This window comes from Moschus berezovskii, chromosome 11 (assembly GCF_049115385.1).
Source record: "Moschus berezovskii isolate FMDL1 chromosome 11, NW_MosBer_1.0, whole genome shotgun sequence".
NCBI lineage: Eukaryota > Metazoa > Chordata > Mammalia > Artiodactyla > Moschidae > Moschus > Moschus berezovskii.
The window spans coordinates 94,950,159-94,964,942 of record NC_142470.1 but is presented as its reverse complement, the minus strand read 5'-3'; the positions used below and the strand labels follow the sequence as shown (position 1 = coordinate 94,964,942).

Here is a 14,784-nt window from a genome sequence, read left to right as displayed (position 1 = left end):
ATACGGGGCCGGGCGATGGGCTAAACTGCGTTTTCAGGAGCTCTTGCTCTGCCATGGCTGAACATAGACAGACCCCAGGTACTGATCCAGCCCTTCCTGGGATCTAAAAGGCCCCACAACTCAAGGCCCAGCTCACTTCACGCTGTCAGTCTCCCTTTGGCCTCAGCAGGTCTGAAGAATTAGTGACCTTGGGTGTTCGGGGATGTGCAGGTCTGGGCACAAACTGCTGAGTCCTGGGCTGGAGACAGGTGACACGTTGCCACTAGGAGTTCCTGGAAAACATGGTGGGTCAGGTTCTCCACTCACAGATGGAGTGTGGAGAAGATCCTCAGGAAGGGGCCACCAACCCCAGCTCCCCTCAGATACCCCTTAGGACTAGGTTTCCAGAGAGTTTCTTCAAGGAACCCCTGAGTTGGGAAAAGAACCCCCTTGCCTGGCTCAGTACCATACATCTCCAATTCCTTCCCACTGCTCACTCTGTGTCAAGGAGTGAGCCTGTTCTACTCTTTCTCCAGGAACATTTCAGTCCCTCCCCACCCATCTTCTCCTTGCCTTTTGGTGTCTCAGTGGGTGAGTCTGACTTCCGGAGCTTCTGTGCTAAGAGCGCTGGGGCCCAGTCACCTGTGGGTAAATAGCGGCCCTTTCCCACCAGCAGCTAAAGGATCCACCGTGATGCAGGAGACACAGGAGATGCAGACCTGATCCCTGGTCAGGAAGGTCCCTGGAGAAGGAAAATGGCAACTCACTTCAGTATTCTTCTTGCCTGAAAAATCCCATGGCTAGAGGAGCCGGGTGGAGTGTAGTCCAAGGGGTCTCAGAGTCGGACAGCAGTGAGTGAGTGTGCACACATGCGTGCACTCACGCTCAGCGTCAAGGCCTTCTAGATCAGAGGTGGGGTTCTAGAGGAGACAAGTGTGTATGTAGGTGGGTTGGAGTCAGAGCCTGGGTTCCCCCGGGAGCTACCTATACCTATCTGCCCAGGCCCCTGGTCCTCCAATGCCAGCTGGCCTGCAGCTCTGGTCTCTGGCAGAGCCTTCAGCATCCTCCTCTGGTGCTCAGAGCCTGGAACCTCACAGGATTGGTCCTGAGTCTGGTTGTTCTCCATCTTTCATATCCCTTGGGTGCTCTGGCAGCTGTACAGGCCAGGTCTCCAGGCCTGAACTTCTGGTCCCAGCTCATCCCACTCCCTATGGCCTTGCCCTTGCTGAGGCTAGGGCCAGGCCACTCCCGCAGGACTGCTGGGGAGCCTCTGTTGAGCTTGCAGCCAATTCAGTTGCCTTCCCCAGCTGGCTTTCTTTCCCATCTCTACCAAGCCACTTCCCTCCCTCAGCCTGTGCATCCCTCCAGCACGTTCCCCAGTGCCTATAGGCTCAAGGGGTCTGGCTTCCTCTGCCCTGTCTTGATCACCTTCCTCCTGGTTTTGGGACCCTACGCAAAGATCTGTGGGAGATCCTGGACAGCACTTGCTCTGCCTCCAGGGAATCCAGTCACCCAGGTGGTTGAATCTACTCAGCCATCACTGCTGGAACAGGGGTTCCCCTATAGTTAAGAGCACTGGGGAGCTACGGTGAACAGGGAGGAGCATTTTGCTTGCACGTTCAGCTGGGGAGCACAAGACCCAGCTTGTAGAAAAAAGCCATTCATCACTTCCTTCCCTGAATCCACCTGTACCCCACCCTACATACCTGCCAGACCTCTGCACCTGCACATGAAGGAGGAAGCCATTGTCCACCCTCAGGTAGAAAGGGATTGACATTTTAAAAGGAGAGAGATGGGATGTTCTTGATTTTTTTAAAATAATGAGATTATTATTTTTGTAACACATCAAGTGTATCTTTTCTGAGAAGATCAGCCATGCTGAAACCCAAGGAGGGCAGTTCTAAAGATAGGATGCTGGGACAGGCACTGGGGGCAATCAAGGCTCTTCATATTCCAGTGCTTAGGCCCCTCCTAGATCAGTAACCACCAGCAGGCTCAGTCACTGCAGTGTCATTGACTTATTCCAGGCAATGCAAGATGACTGAGGCTTGTCTGCGCTAGATGCACTCTGAGAATTGTGCAGGGAGCAGGACCCTCAGGGTGCTAGAGGTGCCCTTCGTAGGGGTGGAGGTCACCTGGTATGGAGAAGAGGGACCCCAGTGGGCTGGCTGGGGCTGAAGTACAGGTGAGGTGGGGGAGATCCCTGCTGCTGCACCACCTCCTGGGAGCGCCTGTTCAGCCAGCTGGCATTTTTCTCCCTGGCACCAGGTTGTTGCCAGTTCCAGACCACTTGGGTGGCTGCTGAATCCTTTTCCCAACCCCTGCCTCATCCAGTGTGGAGTCCTGGGGTATGGCCTGGACTCCTGAAAGCACCTCCTAGGCACAGCCTGTATCCCCCCCCACCCACCACCAAGACACCACTCTCCTACTGCACTCTGTCCTCTCCTCTGCTTGGGCAGGGACCCCAGCCAGGCTGCTGAGCTCTAGGGCCATCAAGATCTTCCACCTATCCCAGTCCTGGTATATCTCACTGATGCCCATCCTGAGCCTATGAGTCCAGGGTTCTATCTGGGAGAGTTGCTCAAAGGGAGCTGTGGGTTTGGCCAGAACGTAAGCAGGGCCCCCTGGAGTGACCCTTGTCAGATGCCTACCACGAAGGGCAGTTCGGTGCCAGCAGGGAGCTCCTCCCTTGAAGAAGGCCTTGGCCCAGGGCCAAGAAGGCTTAGGGGAGGAGGCAGAGGAGTTTTCAACACCTGCCCTATATTAAATTACCTGGAAAACTTAGGCAAACTTGTGCTTGGCCACAGACCAAATGGCTTAAAATCTGGTTCCTTGAGGGCTCCTTATATTTGAAAGTCTTCCAGGTGAAGCCGTCTTGTAAACCACTGAACTGGGCCAAGAATGGGGGAAGCAGGTGTTGCCTGCCAGCTGAGAGAAAGGCAGGCGGAAGGGTCTCGGTTGGTCTTTATATTGCAGATCTGTGCCGTGCTTGGTCGCTCAGTCGCGTCGGAAGCCATGGTCGTAAAGGCTCCTCTGTCCATGGGGATCCTCCAGGCAAGAATGCTGGAGTGGGTTGCTATGCCCTCCTCCAGGGGATCTCCCTGACCCAGTGATTGAACCCAGGTCTCCTGTGTTGCAGGCGGATTCTTTACCATCTGAGCCAATGGTGAAGCAATAGTAGCAGGTCAGGGAATAAGAAATGGTTGTTTCTGCCAAGACCTCTGGTGAAGTGGGGGGAGGGGAGTTAGCAGTGCTGGGGGCAGTTTTGTGGAGGGGATCAGAGAGGGTGGACAAGGCACAACTGGACCCAACCTGAAGTATCCAACTTGATCTGAAAACTCCCCCACCAGTAGGACTCAGGGTTCTCTTGGGTATGGCCACCCAGGGGTGAGGGAGGGGGCTTGGTAGGACTGGATGGGTGTCTTGAGGTTCTAGGATAGGAAATTGGATTTGGGGGTCTTCTCTTCCCATCTGCTTTCTTCCAGACAGATTCCACCAAGAATGGTTACTTGACTTCCTGCATCTCTTCCCCAGATATTTCTCTGTGACTCTTCCTTGCTCCCCGCCTCCACCTGAAGATTTTGCAGCCTTTTCTTTCTCCATTTGCTTCTTTTCTCCTTCAGGTTCTCCAGCGTTCTCCCCTCTCTGGGTCACCGCTCCTTGCACTGCTCTCCTCCCCACCAGGCCACAGCAGTCTCCCTCCAGCCCCTCTTCATCCTCCGCCCACCGCTCTCCCTCTCCAGAGCCCTTCTTTTCCCTCTTCTCTTCAGTCCTCCCCCTGCTGCAGGAGGAGCACCCTCCTCTACTTGTCTGTCTTTGGAAATTAGGATCCTGACATGCTCTCGGAGTTAAAACTAATGAAAAGACACCAGAGACTTGAGAGAATCTTCTAAAAAGAAAAAAAAAAAATCCTTCTTGCCTAAAAAATTCCTTCATTTCTACTACTGCATCCTGATTTTATACGGATCATCCCCTAAGATGAGCACCTTCATTTGTTTTCTAGCAAGGGACATGTGGCTAACCTTCTGAAGGTTCATACTTTCATGAAATAGTCACAACTCGTAGCGTGGTGACTCGGATGCTCCATTTTGAAGAGAAGGAAACTGAGACCAAGATCAAACAGTGGATTCAAACCTGGATGCTGGATCTTGGGGCTCTACCAAGGCAAAAATCTCTTCTCTTCACTCTTACTTCACACTGAGAACCGGGCTCCCTCTCCCAAACACAGATAAGTACTCTCTGGGCCAGAGTTTCAAAGTTTTGGTCCCCCAGCACAGCAGCTGGGGAGGTGCTTTTGGACTGAGGGGCAAAGCACCCTCGCAGAAAGCCTTAGCCTCTTTGGAGACTGGAGGGATTCTAGACTTGGAGGATGCAGGCTTTGGAAGAGCAGAGCCTCAGCTGATGTGGACAGTGTACTTACTGCCCAGAACCCTGTATGAGTTATTTTGTTTTTGCTGTTTCTCAATAATAGCTTTATTGAGATATAATCAATATATTCATCAATATATTTACAACTCAATGGTTTTTGTACATTCACAGGTATACCAAAATACATAGTTTAGGCACAGCTATACAATGTAGCCATCACCACAGTAAATTTTAGAATATTTTTACCACCTCAGAAAGAAATTTGTTGGTGATTATAATTAATAATGTGCTTAGTTGCGTCCGACTGTTTGCAACCCTATGGACTATGGATTATAGCCTGCCAGGTTCCTCTGTCCCTGGGATTTCCTGGCAAGAATACTGGAGTGGATTGCCATTTCCTCCTCCAGGGGATCTTCCCAATCAAGGGATAGAATGCATCTCCTGCAGGCAGATTCTTTACCGCTGAGCCACCGGGGAAGCCCTTATATATAATTAATAATACTGTATTGTATATTTGAAAGTTGCTAAGAGTCGATCTTAAAAGTTTTCATCCTAAGAAAAAAACTGTAACCATGTGTGATGATGGATGTTATCTACACTTATGTGGAGGTCATTTTGCAGTATATACAAATATGGAACCATGTCTTTATACCTGAAACAAATGTATGTCAATTATATCTCAATTTAAAAATGAAAAAAAATAAAGAAACTTGTACCCTTTAGCTATTACCCACAACTTCCCATTTGGCTATTATGGAACTTTCATATATATGGAATTATATAATACATGATCTTGTGTCTGGCTTCTTTCACTTGATGATTCAAATTTCATTCATGTTGTAGCCTGTATCAGAACTTCATTTTTGCAAATGGTCAAATAACATTCCATTGTATGCTTATACTACATTTGTTTATCCATTCATTACTGATAGACATCTGGATTGTTTTCATTTTATCTGTGTGAGAATGTGGGGGCTCCTCTAGCTCAGGGTTCCCTGCTTGGCCAGAAGAAAGAGGAATTTTTCTGAGAGCAGATGGGGGAAACTGGCGAAGCTCAGGGAATAGCCTTCCGTTGACTATGCATCCCCACCTAATCCATTACCTTCCGGACGCATCCTTTCCACTTCTGCCTAAAGAGGGGAGGCCCAGGCAGGTTTGTAGGACTCACAGACTCTGAAGTAAAGATTCAGAGTGTGGCTGTCTGCTAGGCAGGCTGGAATCCTGGCTCTACTGAGAACCAGTTCCTAATGGTTGTTCACCTCGCTGTGCTCCAGTGTCCTCATCTCTTAGATGGGGTAATATTAGTACCAACCTCCTGCAGCTGCTGTGAGGAGCCAGCTAGTTCATGTGAGCACTCTGTCCAGGATCTGGCACCCTGTGGGTACGGGAGGAAACAGCATGGACGCTTGTATCGTTTAAGAGTTAAAGCTGAGAGCGCTGGTGCCCACACTACTGAGCTTTACGTGTTTATAGTTCCAGTCGTGCCATATCTTAGCTCCCAAGACAGATTATGCAGATCACCAGCCTCCTGGTGGTCTTTCCCAGGGAAAAATGAATCAAGGATGCGAGGAACAGTAGCATGAACTGAAAATTCAGAGTCCTGCCCAGAGGCAGGGGCTTCATGGTGGGCAGGATTCAGGCCCTTCACCCTTCTCCAGGCATTTCCAATGAGGTGTGCCTTGGAGAGTGTGCCGACAGCCAGAGGGCTCCCTTTTATATTTTTTGACATCTTTCCAATTTGTGGGATGCCGCAGTTAGAACGTACCCAGAAAAATAACTTCTTAAAAGTCGTTGTTAGAATGGGTTTGAGAGCATTTTGTGTCCCTGCTTTCATCAAGGGCGGCTGCTGTCTTCCCTCCTGAGTCTGTGCCTCGTCTGACTGGCTGGTTGGCAGTGACTTGCCATGTTGATGCGGCTCCTTTTTGTCTTGATCGTGCCCTCCACCACGGTGCATTTTCAAGGTCATCAACCACCAGTTCCCAGTGCCCAGAACAAGGAAAGCTGAGCATCTTGGGTCAAGTTGCACCCCAGAGTGGTCATTTGTGATCAACGTTACCAGCAGGCGGGGTTCCGGGCTGGGCTCGGTAGGGAAGCAAGGAAGCACAGCACTGCTGGCACCCCATTCAGTGGTGACCCTGGTTCTGGAGTCTTCCCTACCTTGCGAGCCCAAGGCTTCCTTCCTCTTTGGGTTGGGTTGGGTCCAGGCAGGAGTTGGGTGAAATATGGACCACCTAGGGCCAGGGGTTGTTTTGTTGTTTATTTACCAAGTCCAGTCTGACTCTTTTGCAACTCAGTGGACTGTAGCCTGCCAGGCTCCTCTGTGCGTGGAATTCTCCAGTCAAGAATGTTGGTATGGGTCACCATTTCCTTCTCCAGGGGATCTTCCCGACCTGGGGATTGAACCCATGTCTCCAGCATTGCAGGCAGATTCTTTACTGGGCAGAGAGGGAGGGTGAGGCTAGAATTCTCCATCACTTGCTTCAGGGCCAGGACATCTGAAGGGAAGGGCAAGAAACTGCCTGGCAGTGGGTGTTGAACTTTTGGAGCTCTGGGGGGAATGCTGGCAATGTCCTGACTACTCACTAAGATCCTCTTGTGATCCCGTGACTGTCCCTTGGGGAGCCTGTTCCCCTACTCCCAGATGTCGTCAGGAATTTATAATTACTAAGAACAGTTTCCCAGGAGCTGTTGTCAAACTCTTTGGCGTATCTTTCATTCAACAACTATTTACTGAGCTACTACTATATGCTGGTATGGTGCAAGGTGTTGGCGGACAGTTGTGAAGCAAACAGAGCCAAGTCCTGGGACTCAAGGCAGGGGACCTTGGAGTTTGATCTTGTAGGGCCAGTCCACCTGGTGGCTCACAGAGGTGGGTATGCCAGTGGGCGGCTAAGCACAGGTTTGTTTTCCTGGCTAAAGAACGTCTCTGAAAATAACTCTCCTTAAAGAGACTCCTTAGCGCAGCCTCAGCAGCCCAACTACAATAAACGAAGGGCCAAAAAGGGAATGCATTGCCTCCTGTTATGTTCAGTTGGAAGACAAAACAAAACAAACAAGCATACAAACAAAAACCCCCAAGCATGAGGACCCACACCTTGGTGTGCCTGTGGGCTTGTGTTTGTAAGCCCATACGATGTGCACTAATTTCATTAACTCTTTAAACAATTAATTTTATTTTCCAAAAAGGGAAACATGACTCGGAGGGGAAAAAATTCAAAACAGCACAAAAAATTATGAAGTGACAAGCAGGTGTCTTCCAGACCCTACCGTTGGAAGCCCCAAGCTGTAGCGCCGTATCGGACAAATATCAACCCTTCCTTCCTTCCCCTTAAAATAGCAATGAAGTCACCCTGTCCTCTGTTCTCGGTCCTGCCTCTTCTGCTTTCCCCGTGCCTTGGCGCTTACACCTGGCAGCCCGGTCCGCCTTACCCTTTCCGTGTCCTCACTGCTCGCCAGCCTCACGTGGAAGTGCCGGCTTCCCCACAGTGTCGCCAGTATGGGGTGTTACCTGAGATTTTGATCTTTGTGGGTCTGATAGATTTCTTTAAAAAAAACGAATTAATCTAAGAGGAGACAAGGGAAAGCAAGAGAAGGAAAAAAAATGCTCGCGACACCGGGCCGTGGCCTTCAGAGGGCGCGTAAGGATGGGTGCCAGGGATGCGGGGCTGTGGTCGCCCCAGACGATCCGCGGCTCGCAGCCCTTGGCGCGCTTCAAAGTCGGGCGAGCAGAGAGGGACGGCTGGGCGGCTGGGTCAGCGGGAATTAGCGCGTCGGGGCCGGGGCGAGGCATCGCCGCTGGGCGAGAGTTCAGGACAGGATTAGCGGGTTCAAAAGCAGGTCAGAGAGAGCTAAGCGAGGCGACGAGGTCCGTGGGAGGTCAAGGTCCTCGGCAGAGGCGCGCTCCGGGCCGGGCGCGGGAAGGGCAGCGGGCGGGGACTGCGCACGCGGGCCGACTAGACGGGGAAGCTGAGGTCGGAGCGCGGAGAGGCTGGACAGCCTTCCGCGGGCTGGCCTGGTCCTAGGGCGGCCGCTGGACTAGCACCCCCTCACCCTCACCCGAGTGTGCGGCCGGGCCTCGGGGAATGGGCCGGCGGAGAGGTGAACCCAGACACCCGCCGGAGACAATGTCAATGAACACAGAGCAAATGTATCTGAGCTCTCTATGCGCGCACGTGTCTGCGGGACAGGATTAGCCTACTTTTCGCTTAGATCTGTTCTTTTAAATTTTAATCCCATTTCTTTCCCTTAATTTTTTCAAAAACTATTTATTTTTGCCTGTGCTGGGTCTTCCTTGCTGCTCAGGCTTTTCTCTAGTTGCAGGGAGTGGGGGCTATTCTCCAGTTGTGGTGCTCGGGCTTCTGGTCGCGGTGACTTCTCTTGTTGGGGGAGCACGGGCTTCACTTGTGGCAGGTGGGCTCGGTAGTTGCGGCTCCAGGGCTCTAGGGCACTGGCTCAGTAGTTGTGGCACACGGATTTAGTTGCTTCACGGCATCTGGGATCTTCCGGAATCAGGGATCCAACCGGTGTCCTATGCATTGGCAGGCAGATTCTTTACAACTGAACCACGGGGGAAGTCCTTTCCCTTAATTAAAAGAAAACCAAAACTTTCTTTTTTTCCCCCTTTTTGGCAAGGGAAGAAAATCTCTTACGCCAACAGTTCGACAAACTGTGCGGAACTGTGCTAAGAAAGTTTTGCTGGGCGCTCTCCTTCCCCGCGGAAGATTTCCGTCGCCTCTGCTGCGGGACAGTTGCGGAGTGTTATGCCAAGACACCACGTACAGCCCACACTTCTGAAATGTATTAAGGCAGAGCTGGAGGAGGGACAGAGCTGCCCCGAAAGAAGTGAGTGTGGCGGGGGTGGGGGTGGGGGGTGTCCTGTGAGCCTCTGACTTGAAGTGTTTTTTTTTTTAAGGAGGATGAGAATGTGTTCATATACCACTTCGCTCTCCTGAAAGAGCTCCTCGATACTGATGGGGAATAAACGTGGGAATATCGCAAGGTGCGGAGTGGGTGCTCCACTCTGGAATTCTGGCGTTGATAAGCAGATGAGGATGGCTCTCAGAGTCACTTGGTGGAGGTGACCCCGACCGGTAGCCATCTCCAGTGTCCCCACCCACGGTCACTCCTTCCCCAGGTTCCTGCTTTTCCCTTCCCCAGCCTCGGCCTTTCTCCTGCCCTCTCCCAAGGGCGAGACAGGCTCGGTCTGGAGCGCGGAAGCCAGGATGCTCAGGAGTCCGTCTTGAGCTCCACGAAAGCAGCCAGCCTCTCTGGACTGGGCCCCGCTGCTTTTCCGCGGGGATCTCTCCTGAACAGTCCGCTTCTCGGGGCAAAGTTGGCCAGTTCTTGGGGTGAAGGTCGTGGTGGAGGCGGGTCGGGGGGTCGTGGTGATGGGGGACTGGGGGCAAGAGTGAAGGTGGCAGAAAGGGAAAGAGCAGAGCGGGGACTGAGCCGGTGGGAAGGGAGAGAAGAGGAGAAAACTGGGTCCGCGGAGCCGGAGCCCGGGCCGCGGAGAGGGGGAAGGGGCGGGGCCGGAAGCCCGGAGGCCGCCCGCCGCGCGAACAAAGCGCCGCAGGCTCCCGGCCCGCAGTGGTGCGCGTTTCCCTGGCTTCTCCTCTGTCTTTGGATCGGGTGGGCAGATCTGCTGGTCCAGGTGGGGCCGGGCAGGCTGGGGAAGCCGGTCTAAAGGGGCCGAGCCCCGGAGAAATCCCTCTCACCCAGCCAGCCGGCGCTCAGCTCCGCCCAGGCGGGCTGCGGTGGCCCGTGCGGGGTCAGTGGGCAGCGGGTCCCTTTCCCACTCCTCGGTCTAGGTACAGACGACGCCTCTGGCTTTGTTCCGAAAGACCCGGGAACCTCTTCTCCCGCTCCCTGGCCCCTACTCGACCGTTGAGATGCAAAATACGTCCCTCCAGCTGAAAATACCTCTGATTTGAAATCGTATTAACAATGCTGAGAGCCTTCTCAATGCGGCTTCCAACCTCTGCACCCTGTTCAAAAGGTTAGAGCGACGATAATAGACTCGAAAGAAGGGAAAACATATCCCAGTGCTCAAACCTAAAATCATCACCCTCGTTCCTTACAAAAAGGGGAGAAAGTTTTTTTTTCACTGCGCGCTTAATTTACGTCATTTTAGTCATGATGAATGAATGTGTGATTTTGTGTTCAGCCCTTGCTACTTCAGGTGTCTCCTGCATTATTTGTCAGATGCTATAGTCCGAGTAATATTATGTTACGTTACTGTGTAAAATAATCATTTAATTGCTAGCTATTTCAGCGTGCCTAGTTTTACAGCATTAAAATAGTGCTCAAACCAGAGCGACCAAATATTTGGCTTCCTGTTTCCGGGAGGATTCTTTTTTCAGGATCCTTACTGGGTCAACAGGCTAGGGACGTTTTCATTGCTCTTAATATATTGCCGAATCACTTTCCAAAGCAATTTATTTTCGGGTCATTATGGGCTGGGCGTGGTGCTGGCGGTCAGGCCTTAGCTCTTTTCCCCTCTAAGGAATGGGAGCGCTGGGCAAGGGAGAAGAGCGGGGTTCCTTCCCTTGCCTGGAAAAAGCCAGATAAGGCCTCCCAGTGGAGGTGAGGGCCGATAGTCTCAGATCGGGCTTGCCAAGTAGAAATTGAGGGAAGGACAGAGTGACCTTTGCGTGAACCCTCTGGGCAGTGGGAGAGCTTTGCGAGTTTGGAGAGGTAAGTAGTGCCTTATGTTTTGCCGGGAATGTCGAGCACGGGTGGGAGTCCGGCAAGGTGCAGCTCACTACCCCTGCAAGGGAAGCGGAAACCCTCAGTGCTGGGCATTTGCACTATTTTAAAGGGTTGCCGTGTTAAGAGAGGCATACTTACATAACCATTATATTTAGATATTGCCTCTTTTTGAAAGGAGTTCACATTTCCTTATTTTAAAATACTATCCTTTAAGAAACGATTCCTTCTCTTAGCCACAGTAATATGTATCTTAAAAGCAATAAATAGATTACTTGATTTTTTCCATAATAAGAATATTACATATATGGTTAACTAAAAATCATAAGTTAACACAAAATTATTGTGAAATAAACAGACTGAAGTGTATACAAATTCCTCTCCTTAATCCTCCCTCAGAAGTAGAATGGCTGATAGTTAGTGTTGCATATGCAAACTGTAAGTTTTTTGTGGCAATGATTCATATTATCCCTGCTACTCTACAGACTGCGCTTAAAAAGATTGTCAATAGGCCATGGCATTCTTACACGGCAGTGGACTGTAGCTCTATCTCATTTTTAATAGCTCTTCACCATTTTTCTCTGCTTAGAAACTTACATAAACAATACATGAATGTCTTTTATATCATAAAACAAATCAAACAATGCCAGAATATAAAGATAAAACAATGTGGCTTTTTTCTGATGTTTCGCTTCTTCATACTTGCCTATCCCACTCCATTCCTCAGAAGTGTGGAGTTTTTCCATTATTTTCTAAAACTTTATTTTAAAATAAATTAAAATTTATCGAAAAGTTGCAAGAATAGTACAAAGAACTTCAGCATACTCATTTCTTAGCTGCATTTGCTTTATTATTCTCTTTTCCTCTGTACTTATAAAAATATTGTTGAAGCATCTGAGAATGTGACAGACACTGTGCCTCTTTATTCCTAAACACTGCAGTATTTCCTAAGAAAGGAGACCTTCACCTACGTAACCTCAGTATGATGATCAAAATCAGGAAATTTAACACTGATACAATGCTATTATATAATCTTCTGGTCTTATTCAAAATTTGCCAGTTGTTCCAGTAATGTTCTTTATGTTATTATTGTTTTCTGCTCCAGGATCTAATCCAATATCACTCATTACACTTAGGCTTCAAGTTCTGCTAGTGTCCTTTAGTTGGGAACAATTCATCAACTTTTCTTTGCCTTTTGTAACATAGATACTTTTGAAGAATGCAGACCAGTTATTTTATACACATTTTGGTTTCTTGTTTTATTTTATACAGTCTGAAACTTACACAGAAGTTGTCAAGTATAAAGATCTTACTGCACCCAGGACCAATTTGAGAATAAATTTCTGACATATGCTTTATTTTGTATTTCCAATAAACAAGGGCATTCTCCCCAATAATCACAATACTGTCATCAAAGTCATAAAATTAACATTGTTGCCATCAACTGCTGAGATGATGAAGTCTATCAATCATGCTGACAATGTCTCGATAGCAAAAGAATACAGTCAGTTTGTTTGTTGCACTGAATTGTCATTGTCACTTTAGTCTCTTTCGATCTGTAACAGACAGTCTTGTCTTGACTTCCATGGCCAGTTATCATGTTGTAGAAGGTCTGACGGTGTGATTTTGTCTCATGTTTCCTCATGATTCAATTCAGATTATGCATCGTTGGCAAGAATATCACTGAAGTGATGCTGAATTCTCATTGTATCTTAACCAAGTGGGGTATAATATTGATTAATCCCATTACTTCGATCAAACGAGTAAGGTAGTATCTGCTATATTTCTCCCTGTAAATTTTTTTTCCATTGTAATTAATACATATTTTTCAGGGAGGAACTTTGAGACTATGTATATACTCTGCTACTTATAAAATTCTCTATGTTAATGGAAAAAATTCAATGGCATTTTATTGTATTAAATGAATTATAACTTGTTACTCTCATTATTTGCTTCATTACTTACTTACTTTGCAAAGTGTCCCAAATGCAATCGGTGGGAGTCCTTTTAAGCTGGCCTCTTCTTTTTTTTTAAACAGTTTATTAAGATATAATTCATATACCATACAAGTCACTTACTTAAACTATACAATTCAGTGATTTTAGTGTAGTCACAGAGTTGTGCAGTCACCCCTACAATCAGTTCTGGAACATTTTCGTCATTCCCTAGAGAAACCTCATACCCTTTAGCTATCTAGTACTAATCTTCTCATATCCCAAGGCCCCAGGCAACTGCATGTTAATTACTTTCTATCTCTATAAGCTTTGCTATTCTGGAAATTTCACACAAATGGAATTGTACAGTCTTGTGACTGGTTCTTTCATTTAGCATAGTGCTTTCAAAGTTTATCCACTCTGTAGCATGAAGCACTATTTTAATTTTAGGAAGCCTTTCCCAAGTTGGAGTCCCATAGCTTTTGTTTTATTTTGAAGTATAGTTGATTTAAAATATTATGTTAGTTTCAGGTATACAGCATAGTGATTCTTTTTCTTTTTTTTTTCAGATTGTATTTCATTATAGGTTAATACAAGATATTGGGTAAAAACTTCATTCACTTTTAGTGCTGAGAGATATTTCATTGTATGGACATACCACAATTTGTTTACTCATACATCAGTTGATGGACATTTGGGTTGCTTCTACTTTTTGGCTATTATGAGTATTGCTGTTATGAATATTTTAATAAAAGTTTTTGTCTATTCAATATCTTGTAATAAACTATAATGGGAAAGAATCTGAAAAAGAGCATATATGACTTTGCTGTACACCAGAAACTAACACAACATTGTACATCAACTAAAAAAAGGTTTTCAATTTAAAAAAAAGGTTTTGTGTGAGTGTATGTTTTAATTTCTCTTGGGTATATATCTAGGGTGGAACTGCTCCATCAAACAGTTGACTCTGTTTTAACTTTCTGAGCAAGTGCCACCCTATTTTCCAAAATGGCCGCACCATTTTGCATTCCCACCAGCAGTGTATGAGGGTCCCAGTTTCTCACATCCTGGCCCACACTTGTAATTACCTGTCTTTTTATCTATAGCCATATAGTCAGTGTTTATAGTGTCTCACTGAAGCTTTGATTTTCACTTCTCTGAAGACTGTGAAAGTGCTGCACTCAATATGCCAGCAGATTTGGAAAACTCAGCAGTGGCCACAGGACTGGAAGAGGTCAGTCTTCATTCCAATCCCAAAGAAAGGGAATGCCAAAGAATGCTCAAACTACCGCACAATTGCACTCATCTCACACGCTAGTAAAGTCATGCTCAAAATTCTCCAAGCCAGGCTTCAGCAGTATGTAAACCGTGAACTCCCAGATGTTCAAGCAGGTTTTAGAAAAGGTAGAGGCACCAGAGATCAAATTGCCAACATCCGCTGGATCATGGAGAAAGCAAGAGAGTTCCAGAAAAACATCTATTTCTGCTTCATTGACTATGCCAAAGCCTTTGACTGTGTGGATCACAATAAACTGTGGAACATTCTGAAAGAGATGGGAATCCCAGACCACCTGACCTGCCTCTTGAGAAACCTGTATGCAGGTCAGGAAGCAACAGTTAGAACCAGTCATGGAACAACAGACTGGTTCCAAATAGGAAAAGGTGTACGTCAAGGTTGTATATTGTCACCTTGCTTATTTAACTTATATGCAGAGTACATCATGAGGAACGCTGGGCTGGAAGAAGCACAAGCTGGAATCAAGATTGCTGGGAGAAATATCAATAACCTCAGATATGC

General features: G+C 47.9%; 1 long non-coding RNA gene across 3 annotated transcripts in view; it reads left to right on the top strand.

The window, feature by feature from the left end:
• LOC129539510 (uncharacterized) overlaps positions 1 to 14,784 on the top strand; it is a 35,099-nt gene that overhangs the window by 1,803 nt on the left and 18,512 nt on the right. For all 3 annotated transcript variants that reach the window (XR_016038698.1, XR_016038699.1, XR_016038700.1), the window contains exon 2: positions 8,980 to 9,189. This is a non-coding gene — a long non-coding RNA (uncharacterized LOC129539510). The remainder of the gene's footprint in view (positions 1 to 8,979; positions 9,190 to 14,784) is intronic.